General features: G+C 48.6%; 1 long non-coding RNA gene across 1 annotated transcript; it reads right to left on the bottom strand.

The window, feature by feature from the left end:
• Positions 1–816: 816 nt before the first annotated feature.
• On the bottom strand, positions 817–6,724 carry LOC122237415. Its single transcript, XR_006215962.1, has 2 exons — positions 5,193–6,724; positions 817–1,875 (listed from the first exon to the last, which is right to left on the bottom strand). It is a non-coding gene; the product is annotated as an uncharacterized LOC122237415 (long non-coding RNA).
• Positions 6,725–9,857: the final 3,133 nt, after the last annotated feature.

Raw genomic sequence — 9,857 nt, 5'->3', positions numbered from 1 at the left:
TTTATATGGGTAACTGTACATAGGAGCTTGTCCCTGGGTGGAGGGAGGTCTCTGATTAGGGTGGTGGTTTTTCCAATTCTGGTCAGATGTTCCTGTACCCATGGCTGTCATTAACTGATGTGTAGTAAACTGCCCAGGGCAGCAGATCCTAATGTGACCCTCAGCCTGGGATTTAACATGCAGGTCAGAAGTTGTCAACTAACCCCAGCTCTGGGCTCAAATGTTCATTTCTGCCCCAGCGATGAGATGATGGGTGCCTTCTATGACCCATAAGACAACTGAGTTCTCACCAAGCCTATATTATCCATGGGAAAGATATTTTTTTCAAATACCCCAATCTAGTGTTTGGTCTTACTTTAGGCATTGTTAGGAAGGTGAAATAAGGTGGATGTATATAGATGGATGTTTACCTGACATAATTAATACTTTGAGTCTACTCAAGAGATGGAATCATCCAGTGAACTTTTTCAAGGAAATGTGGAGAAAAAGGTCTAAAAGATAAGGTATAAATAAACCTGTTATATTAAAACTTATAAACTACACTATGTAGTTCTGAAGTGAGAGGCGGGAGCTGTACATTAAATGGAGGGAGTGACGCCCAGGAACCTGAAGGAATAGCCATCTGATCCCTCAGGAAAGGCTAACATCAGGATTCTTACTTCCTCCTCTGGGACTTGAAGCCACCATGATGGGGAAGGAGTCTCCATGCAGGTAGGGCAATGGAGGAGAGGGAGAAGAATGATGGGTCCCAAGGCCCAGGAAGCTGAGTTTTCTCCATGCTCTGAGGTCTGTGTTCTAAGTCCCAAGCACAAGACAGAAATAGATGTCCTTTTATTCATTCACACAGCTTTTCATGCCATTGGATATGGAGACTAGAAGTGGCCATGGTATCCCTTGTGTCAGGTGCAGTAGGCTTTGATGTTCAAATTATCTTAAAGTTCAGTCCTAAGCAATGGCTCACTGTCTGGGGTGGAATCTGCTGAAGAGGAGACAGGAAATGGGTGTGGAGATATCATGGACATCTGAGGGTATAGGGATCCCATCAGGGATCTTAGGATGTTCATGTAAGTCACATGGGGGGGGGCCCACACCATCTTCTCATAGGGAACAATTCCTGAATTCCCTTCATAGCTCACTCACAGCTTCAACTTAAGAGAAATCACCATCACTCATACAGGGTGTGAACTAGATCTGTTTTCACACTAGAAGAAAAAAGTCCAGGCATGGAAAGTCACTCAAGGTCAACAGCCACAGCATTCTGATGGGGATCTTTCTCTCCCTGTCCCTGGTATGCAGACCAAGCCTCTTTCTTAGGCTATTCAGGACAGGAATTTCTTTTTCATATCTGTCCACTCGATCAAGCTGAATTTCCTCAATCATCTGTTTCAGCCACACTGAGAACATCAAACATCCATACCGCACCATGCTGAGAATATCAAACATCCTTAGGTCTTGGGAGCTGTGCTCCTTCTGTGTTAGTTGCATGTCCCTCTCCAGGGCTTTTCATCAAGCTGGCCTCCTACTCCTGTCTGAGGTGTCTGTTGTCTTGTGCATAAAGACTTTCCAGAGTACACTCATCATAAGTACTGTCCCTTAGTCTGTCCTTGACCTCAGCCAACACTTAGTCAATTTCAGTGTAAGTCCTTGGTCAAGTCCCCTTCCCCACTCGCTGTCTGAGGTCAGTCAGAGCAGGGATCATGTGTGTGAGTGAATTCACCTGCAGACTCCTTCCTAGTCCTGAGGTGACAGTGGATTCCTCTTTTCAAAGGTCAATCCCAGTGTTGGAGACTTCAGTACCTGAGGGTGAGGTCCAGGAACTGACATTTTTGAAGTGTCTGGGTGATTTCAGCATGCAGCCTGGGTGGAGATTTCCTCCTGTCAAGGAATAGCAAGTATCCTGTCATGAGCCATATGAGAGCGGGAGCCTCCTTGACTTCCCCACCTCACTGTGCTGCAGGGGCTAGGATTTTAGTGAGTCACACTGAGACTATAGACTAGAACTACCTGAAGAGGGTTTCCCAGTGCTAATGAGGTCCCTTCTTCAGGGATTCTGATGTGATGATCCAGGCAGGACCCAAGTAGTAGCAGTTCTGAAGGTCCTGGGTGGTTCTAGTATGTGCTCTGAGTGCAGCAGCTCAGCCCCAGGAGGGTCCACTAGTCTGGGTTCTTTTAATTTCCTTGTTTTTTCTCCTGGGAGACTCAAGAGCTTTATAAATATCAGAGCAGCTCAGGGAAGAGGACGAGGGCCAGACCTGGAGACGGACTCTGCATTTGATGAAGTGACTTTTTAAAAGTTTGTAGGGCTGTCTTGATCACGTGAGGAAATGCCATTGTTCAGCCTTAAAGCTTATGGCAAATCCTCACTGTGAGAGAAATGGTTTTACTTCTTAGTGTACAATATTTTTAGCAAAAATATAAGAACTTCAGTTAAATACTTCCTGTGTAAACTTAAGTTCTTGGCTGAATACTTGAATACAAGGGTCACTGCGTCCATATCCTACAAAGTACTAGATTTGAATGAACATGGTAGGTTTTCCTAGAGGAGGGTCTTCATGGGTCAGAACTGTGGGTGCCTGGGGGAGCCAAGGACAGTGGCTGAAGTGCCATGGTCATGACTTGGAGGCATTTGGAGAGGGAGTCACTATGTATTCCTGGATGACAGGAGGAACATTATATTGTAAGACTGTCGGGAAAAGAAATTGGAGCAGAGAGGAACTGAGGGATTTGCCGGTCACTTAAATCCAAGTGCTTGGGCAGAGGCTTGAGTGTAGGTAAGGGGTGGGGCTGTGGACAGGAGACTCAGACATCAGGACCAAGTCTGTGCTGAGGGGAGCCCCATCCTGAACCTCTGCAAGGAGTCTTCTCTCTCCCACTGTAGACCCTCGAGCCCTTTGGTGTCCCCTGTGCCCCCTGGTGATGCTGGTCTCTCCCTCAAGTCTGCAGGTAAAAGGTGAGGACCAAGTGGCCCTGACTGCTGGGTCATCCAGATGTGAGCCTGGGTCAGACCAACATCATGTGTTCACTCCTGACCAACAGATGCTTCATGAAATCTGAGGGCAGGAAGTTGTCTCTTGAGGCCTCTGGATGGATGGGTAGGTGGGTGGGGGTATCCACCTGGCAGCCTTCTTAATCACTCCCAGTACCAAGAGAAGGGCCCCCAGGTTCTAGTTCTGTAGTAGCTGCCTCCTGTGCCCTGAAGGAGGGTCTTTGAGAGGCCTCCCAGGGTGAGCACAGAGCCTGGTCTAACTATGTTCAGGCACCAGTGTCTACTTCCCCAGACCTGCCCCAGGGGGAGGGGCTCTGAGACAGGTTGACTGCACCAAAAATCCAGCCGATGTGCCTATAGCCACCCCTGTCTCTAATCTATGCGTGCATTGTCTCGCAATGGTCCTAGCGGAGTTCCTCTGCCTGGGTTTTGACACACGAGACCAAGGATCTGGTTCCTTGGAATGTTCATTTTTGGATCCGGGGTTGCTCACAAGCATCCTTTAGTGGCCTTGAGGCCAACTCCATTCTGCAAAGTTCATCTTCTGAGCAGGAAGACAATATTTGTCTGAGGGCTGAATCCTAATTTTTTAAGACCAAACTTTCATTTGAGAGGTCCTTGAAATGTTAGTTTCCTGGATGGGGTTACAGAAGCTTCCATTCATGCCGCCACAGCAAGAATCAAGAATTCTGAAAGTTGAAGCAATTTACCTTTTTGGATACATAACTTATTAAAGCATGTCAGAAAGTGCAGAAATAGAGGCATTCAACAGAGAAAAATCAAGCAATGGGCTGACTGTCCTAACAGAGTAGAGAAACTTTCTAGCTAGAGCTCAGTCCCAGGAATGAGATCTGCCTCAGCCAGAGAGAGGTCCAGACATGGGTTATGATGGATTCTTATTACAACTAGTCAAAGGCAAGCTCAAAAAAACCAAGGTTCATATTTCCCCATGAGTGCAGTTGGCTCTTGGACCAACAAAGAGAACTTTGGTGACTTCTCACATGTAGGCTGAGCAAGAACCCAGTGACAGGGCTTAGCTAGTGATTCTGACTCCAGGCTGACCTCTCTGGGCCTGTGCTCTGAGATCCTAGGCAGGATGGCCTGGAACTGCTCTTGTACCAGTATCTCCACATCTCCTTTGTGTGAATATCAGGTCTCAGCCACTGTCTAGCAAACTCCTAGAGATGTCTGAGGACCTCCCTGGGCCCAGATGTGTCCTCAGAGCAGAATTTCCTGAACTTCTGCCTGGAAGCTGCAGCGTTGGGCGGATTCCTCTGTGGAATGGTCTCAAGGTCTTTGGTAGAGACTTCATCAAGACTCTGCTGGAAGGCTCTTGGGGAACCTGGACTTGGGGAGATGATATTAGCACAATTTCTAACTCTTCTGCCATCATCTCATCTCATGGTGACCTTATTTTCATTCTGGACTTCTATTTGTGTCTCTAGGTACCCTTCAGTCTTCATTCTGGGACTTTGGCAAAGGATGTCTCAGACTCCTGTGCAGGTGCCACATTGGAGGGCAGGGGACATTGGGAGTGGGGGCACCTCACAACCAGACTCGAAGCCCAAAATCAATTCTGAGATAGACAGACACACACACACACACACACACACACACACACACGACTCCTAATGGTTTTGACTGAAGTTAATGACAGGAAAGTGAAGTGTCTGTGTAATGATTGTTTTGAAGAAAAAGACCAGAGTAAGCTGGGATTTCTATCAGGAGGAAATTTCATTGATGCGTCTTGAGAGGCATGTAGAGAAACGGATGTAAGACCTTGGTGACCTCGGCATACATGCATGGATGTTTACATAATACAAAAATACTTGACTGAAGCAGCTGCAGCTCATTGTCCTAGGAGGCTGAGGCCCCAGAACTTCTAAATGAAAGGTCAAGGCTGTGCTCCTACAAAATGCTGAAGGCAGGATCGAAAGGTTGTTCTCTCTGATATACAAGTTGTTCCTTGAAGGTCAATGAGCCTGTGAGCACTTAGAATGAATGGCCACACTTCTCCCCCTGCCATCTCAATCTCAAGGCCTCAGGAAGCTGAGCCCCCTCCCTGTTCCTTAGCTTCCCTGTCTCTCACCTTCTATCCTGGCTACAGGGGGAAAGTTCAAGGTTATTTGTTTCCATTTCAAAGCTTATTCATGACCTTGGCTTTGTTGAAAGGAGGATTCTTGGGTATGGTGAACCATACTAATACCTTGTCTCCCCAGTGGAGTCTGGATCAATGTTCCAGAGAATGTCAAATCCTTCAGATCTGGTTCAGAGGGAGGGGAATTTGGGTCCTGCTCCCTAGATGAGCTGAGACTTTCTCTTGGGTAAAGTTGAAGAGACGGGCTTGAAGGTGACAAGGGGAGACTCAGGCCCTGGGTGCCTAGCTGGGTCCTGGAGGTCCTCACCACACCTCTCTACTGGGCCACTTGAGCCTCCCAGGGGCCCTGGTCATGTTGAAAGTTTAGGTTCCTGAGCCATGTAGCAGTCAAGGTCAGACTGCCCTCAGCCAGAGCAGCCTCTGCATCCACCAGGCCTGCAGTTCATGAATGTGACCCACCCCACTGGCTTTAGGGTCTTGGCAATGGCAGCTGGTTCCAAAGTTGGAATCCCACGTGAATATATGGCAGGCAATAGACTCTCATGACCTTGTTTTCCACTTGACCCTCAGGTGTGTCCTGTCCAACCTTCTCTCAGGCAGTGTTCATGGAATAGACTGCTGCTGGCCTTCCCGGTGTGATAGAGCTCTGGGAGGTACTGGGATTTCTGAGGTTGGACCTTGAACATGGGTGAGAGAGAGTTCACTTGCCTCTTTGCCTTCCTCAGGTTCTGGGTCCACTTGCTACATCTGCAAGCCCAAGTCACCCAGTGTCTGCTCATCAGCCCCCAGTAGCCCTGGGGGAAATTTCCAGGTTCCTCTACACTTTCCCCAGGAAGGCTGCTTTTGTGAGGCTGAGCCTGAGGTCCCAGAGTGTAGAGCCATCAGCCTCCCTTCCCCTCTGCTGAGAGCTGTCTCTGGATCTCAAGGATGTTTTCTGGTGGATTTCCAGTGCTGCCTGTAGATGGAGTCAAGCCCTACTCGGCTACTGTCCTTCTTGATTGTCTCTAGGATTGAGGCCTTTGTTCTCTGCCAGTCCTTTCACACCTGTACCTGAGCTGGTCTTTCCCAGGAAAACTGGGAGATGATGTACTGTGAACCCAAGAGAAGATCGAAGTTTCCAGTCACATGTTAAAACTTCTTTCAATGAAAGCTTTCACACTGAGGATTGAACGTTCTACATCTATAGACTGGTCTTCAGAAGGATACAGTTTGGAAGTGTCCTCAAAGTTCCTTTATAGCCACTTCTTTGGCCAAGAGGTGTCCTACTTTTCTCTGATGGATAGAAATCTCACCCAGGATTGGCCTAGCATGGGTGACCCCATTGAGATGTGTGTGGCTGTTTTGATGAAAATGTCCTGTGGGCTTCATCACCTTCTTGGGGCAGTGCCTCTTCTAGAAGATCCTGCAGTATTTCTTGTTCAGGAGGTGCCACCTGAGTGGGGAAGTAGGGTACCAGTCTGTCCATATGGTCTCAGTTGCAGATCCCATTTGGCATCTGCCTAGCCCCAGTGAGTGCTCCTTGGCCAGTTATATCATTCTGGGTTATCTTACCCACCCTCCTTTTGTTCTAGAGAAAGGTGGGATGAGCAGTGCCTCTGATCTTGGTCATCAGGGGAACACAGGACTGTGGCCAGCCTGCAGTAGGCTGCATTCTTTATGATGTCATAAGGTACAGAAGCCTGCATGCTTCATGTCATATGGTACAGAATTGTCCCTGGGGTCCTGTGGCAGATGAGGGGAAAAAGAGAGCAGCAGGTGGGTGGGTGTCTGCATCAAGAGAGCCCACTCAGAATGACCCCATGTTACATGGAGCAACCTCAGGGATGCAGTGCCTGGATCCTTAGGGGTGCCTGGGGATGCTGCCTCTGTACAACCTTTGCAGGAGAGCCTCAGAGGGCATGTCTGGGTACCAGGAGCCCAGGGGCATCTGCTCCAGCCCAGTGGGCCCAGCTTGCCTGGAGCTTGACTCATGGGCAAAGGCCACTCACCGAGCCTAGGTCTGAGCTCCCATGTTAACCCAGGTACATGGAGCACTTTTCTGGCTGTAGCTAACCAACAGATCACCTTAGGTATTTGGATCTCTTCAGAAAGTGTCCTTTGGGGAGCAGGACTTAAGTGCAGACAAATGTGAGAAAGATGATAGATTCTAAGTCAGCCAAGTGCCTGATTCCATGTTGTCCCTTAGCCTGTGTCTACTCTAGACTCCCCCTCCCCCTGCCATAGGATCCAGGTAGGAAGAGAAATCCTCTTACTGTATTTCAAACTGTATTTTCTGCTACTGGGTTTGGGGATGGGGAGTATTAGAGACACATGACTGTGATTTTTTTTTTTTCTTAGGTCCCTTTTCCAATGGTAAGTCCTTAATCAGATTCAAGGTAGTGGAGGTTCCTGGTAGTGCTCCTCTGTGCAGGAGCATATGATGGAGAGAGAGTGACAGGATGATGGGTGCCAGGTCCACAGGATACAGAACTGCCTCCTTGTCTCCTGCCCTCCCTGTACTTTAGCACCCTCTCTAGCCCCTGCTATAGGCTGGGCCTTGAGGTGATCCAGTTCTACTTCAATTCTTCATTCATTGGTTTTAGAAAAGGCAGGGAGTCTTAGAATCTCTATGTCTAAATTAGACCCTGGATCCCAATGAAATTTAAGTCCAGGATCTGAATTGTAGTTAGGGAAGATGAAATGTCTGCTGGGATTTGGGAGCTATTGGGAGAGAGGCAGGAAAAGGCATGGTCATGACCATGTAGGGCTCAGGGATCAGGCCTTCCTGTGGGACCTGAGGATGTTCCACATAGATGACATCTGGGGTTACCCACATCACTCCACAAATGGAAGGTGGATAGTGGTCTAGTATTGGAGCTGGGAGGCAGCTGCACAGCTCTTAAAGGCTTCACCCACTTGATCCCTGAATCCTTGTCTAGGGCCTGGCCACTTTGATGGGCCATGTCTACTCTGAACAAGTCCAGGGAAAAGTCCTTCAAGGGCAATGGTTTATAGGAAGGTTAACACACACGAATGAAGCTAAGTTATTAAACACAAAAGACCTTTTGGGCACATTCACCAATCACCCCCCTAGCAGCCTTCTGGGAATTGTGGAGAAAGCAGCGGGAATGTATCCTCGTGTAAAAGAGTTTGAACTTAAAACCAGACATGTACATCTTACATTTGTGGCTCCAACTGCATCAGCTTCCATCATCATCTTCATATACAAATCTTTCTTAATGTGTCTTTTTGGAAGAGCAGGAGACCAAGCACAAGCCAGGGACAATGGGAGAGAGAGGGAGACACAGATTCCGAAGCAGGCTCCAGGCTCTAAGCTGTCAGCCCTGAGCCTGATGTGGGGCTTGAACCCATGAACCGTGAGGTCATGACATGAGCCTAAGTTGGATGCTCAACTGAGTCACCCAAGTGCCCCTACCCTCTTCTTTAGTCCTGTTCTCCAGGTGACCAGCTCAGCCTTGTCTATGCTTCCTGTGGTTCTCTATCCTCCAGGCATCTTGGTGCAAAATGGCCTGCAGCCCTGGGCAAAGCTCTGGTCCTCTACTGGCTGTATTTCCCTCTGGGCATCAAAGTCCCAGTGAACTAAGGGGCCCTCCCTGTGCCCTGCAGCATCTGCTTTAATCCACACTCTGCATCACTGTCCACAGCCCCGTCGTCTTTCCTGTCTGGGTACCATGATGCTAAGTGTTCATCATGCCATAGAAATCTCCCAGCTGCCTCTTTTCCTCTGGTTCCAGAATCTTCCTTCTGTTGGTAGAACCTGGCCAGGAGCTTGCTGTGTATAATCTGAAATGAGCCCGTGTGTGGGAGGGTAGGGAAAGACTGAAGAATGAGCAGGTGACTCCAGATGGTGGGGGGGGGGGCAGGTTTAATATGCAATGGAACAGAGATGAGTAGCCTGTCTCAGGTGGTCCCAAGATGAGTAGACTTCCTGCACAGGACCACCAAATCTTAAAGGCTTACACAGAGGCCTTAACTGGGGTCAGGCATGCATACCATCCTGATCATCTCCATACCTCTCACTGTCTCAAGGGTATGTCCTTGGAACAGACCTGCAGTGGGGACAGTAGACAGGATGACCATGCTAAGGACATAGGTGGCATGAGGAGGCTTGGCTGCCCGGCCACTGGAGGGTCAATGGGGGCCACTCTTCTTGATTCTCTCCTCTGAGACCTTCCCAGCCAGCAGGCCCAGGGAACTTGTTTTGGGTGAGCTGATAATCCTCCATGTAGACCAAGGATCTTTGACCCCCATCATGGTCTCCTTGTCCACTTTGTGCCTCTCAAAGGAGCTGTACCACTAACTTCCTCTTCTCTCTCTTGGTCCAGGTCTGGGTCTAGTCTAGCTCTCGTTCTTGACATGTGTCCCATTGCAGTTCTGACATAGAGGTCATGAAGTGCACATTATCTGTAATGACTTCTAAAATAATGTGTCAGCCTCTTTATCCCTCATCTTGAATTTTTCCTTTTGGCTTGATCATGGTTCAGGGCTAATGGGATCCAAGTGACCAATTAATGACACGGTCACCTGTGTGCAGTGCAGACCAGCTCTCCATGGTGGGGGTGTCTGCCTTTGGGGAATGTCTGAGAGCAATCCTCACTTCTCAGAGCACTATATAGACCAAGGGGCCCCATGGGACCAGCTCATTCCTGTCCTGGACCTGGCTCCCCATGTGGTGAACACAGGGGCTCAGAAGGGTTTTAAATTCCATCTTCTATTCAGGATCCTCATCTTTCTGTAGTTACATCTGGATTTTCCATCAGATTTTCCAGTTCT

Source organism: Panthera tigris, chromosome A1 (genome assembly GCF_018350195.1).
Source record: "Panthera tigris isolate Pti1 chromosome A1, P.tigris_Pti1_mat1.1, whole genome shotgun sequence".
In the NCBI taxonomy this organism is placed as follows: domain Eukaryota; kingdom Metazoa; phylum Chordata; class Mammalia; order Carnivora; family Felidae; genus Panthera; species Panthera tigris.
The sequence above is the reverse complement of the archived record's forward strand: the minus strand, read 5'-3'. Positions and strand labels throughout refer to the sequence as shown.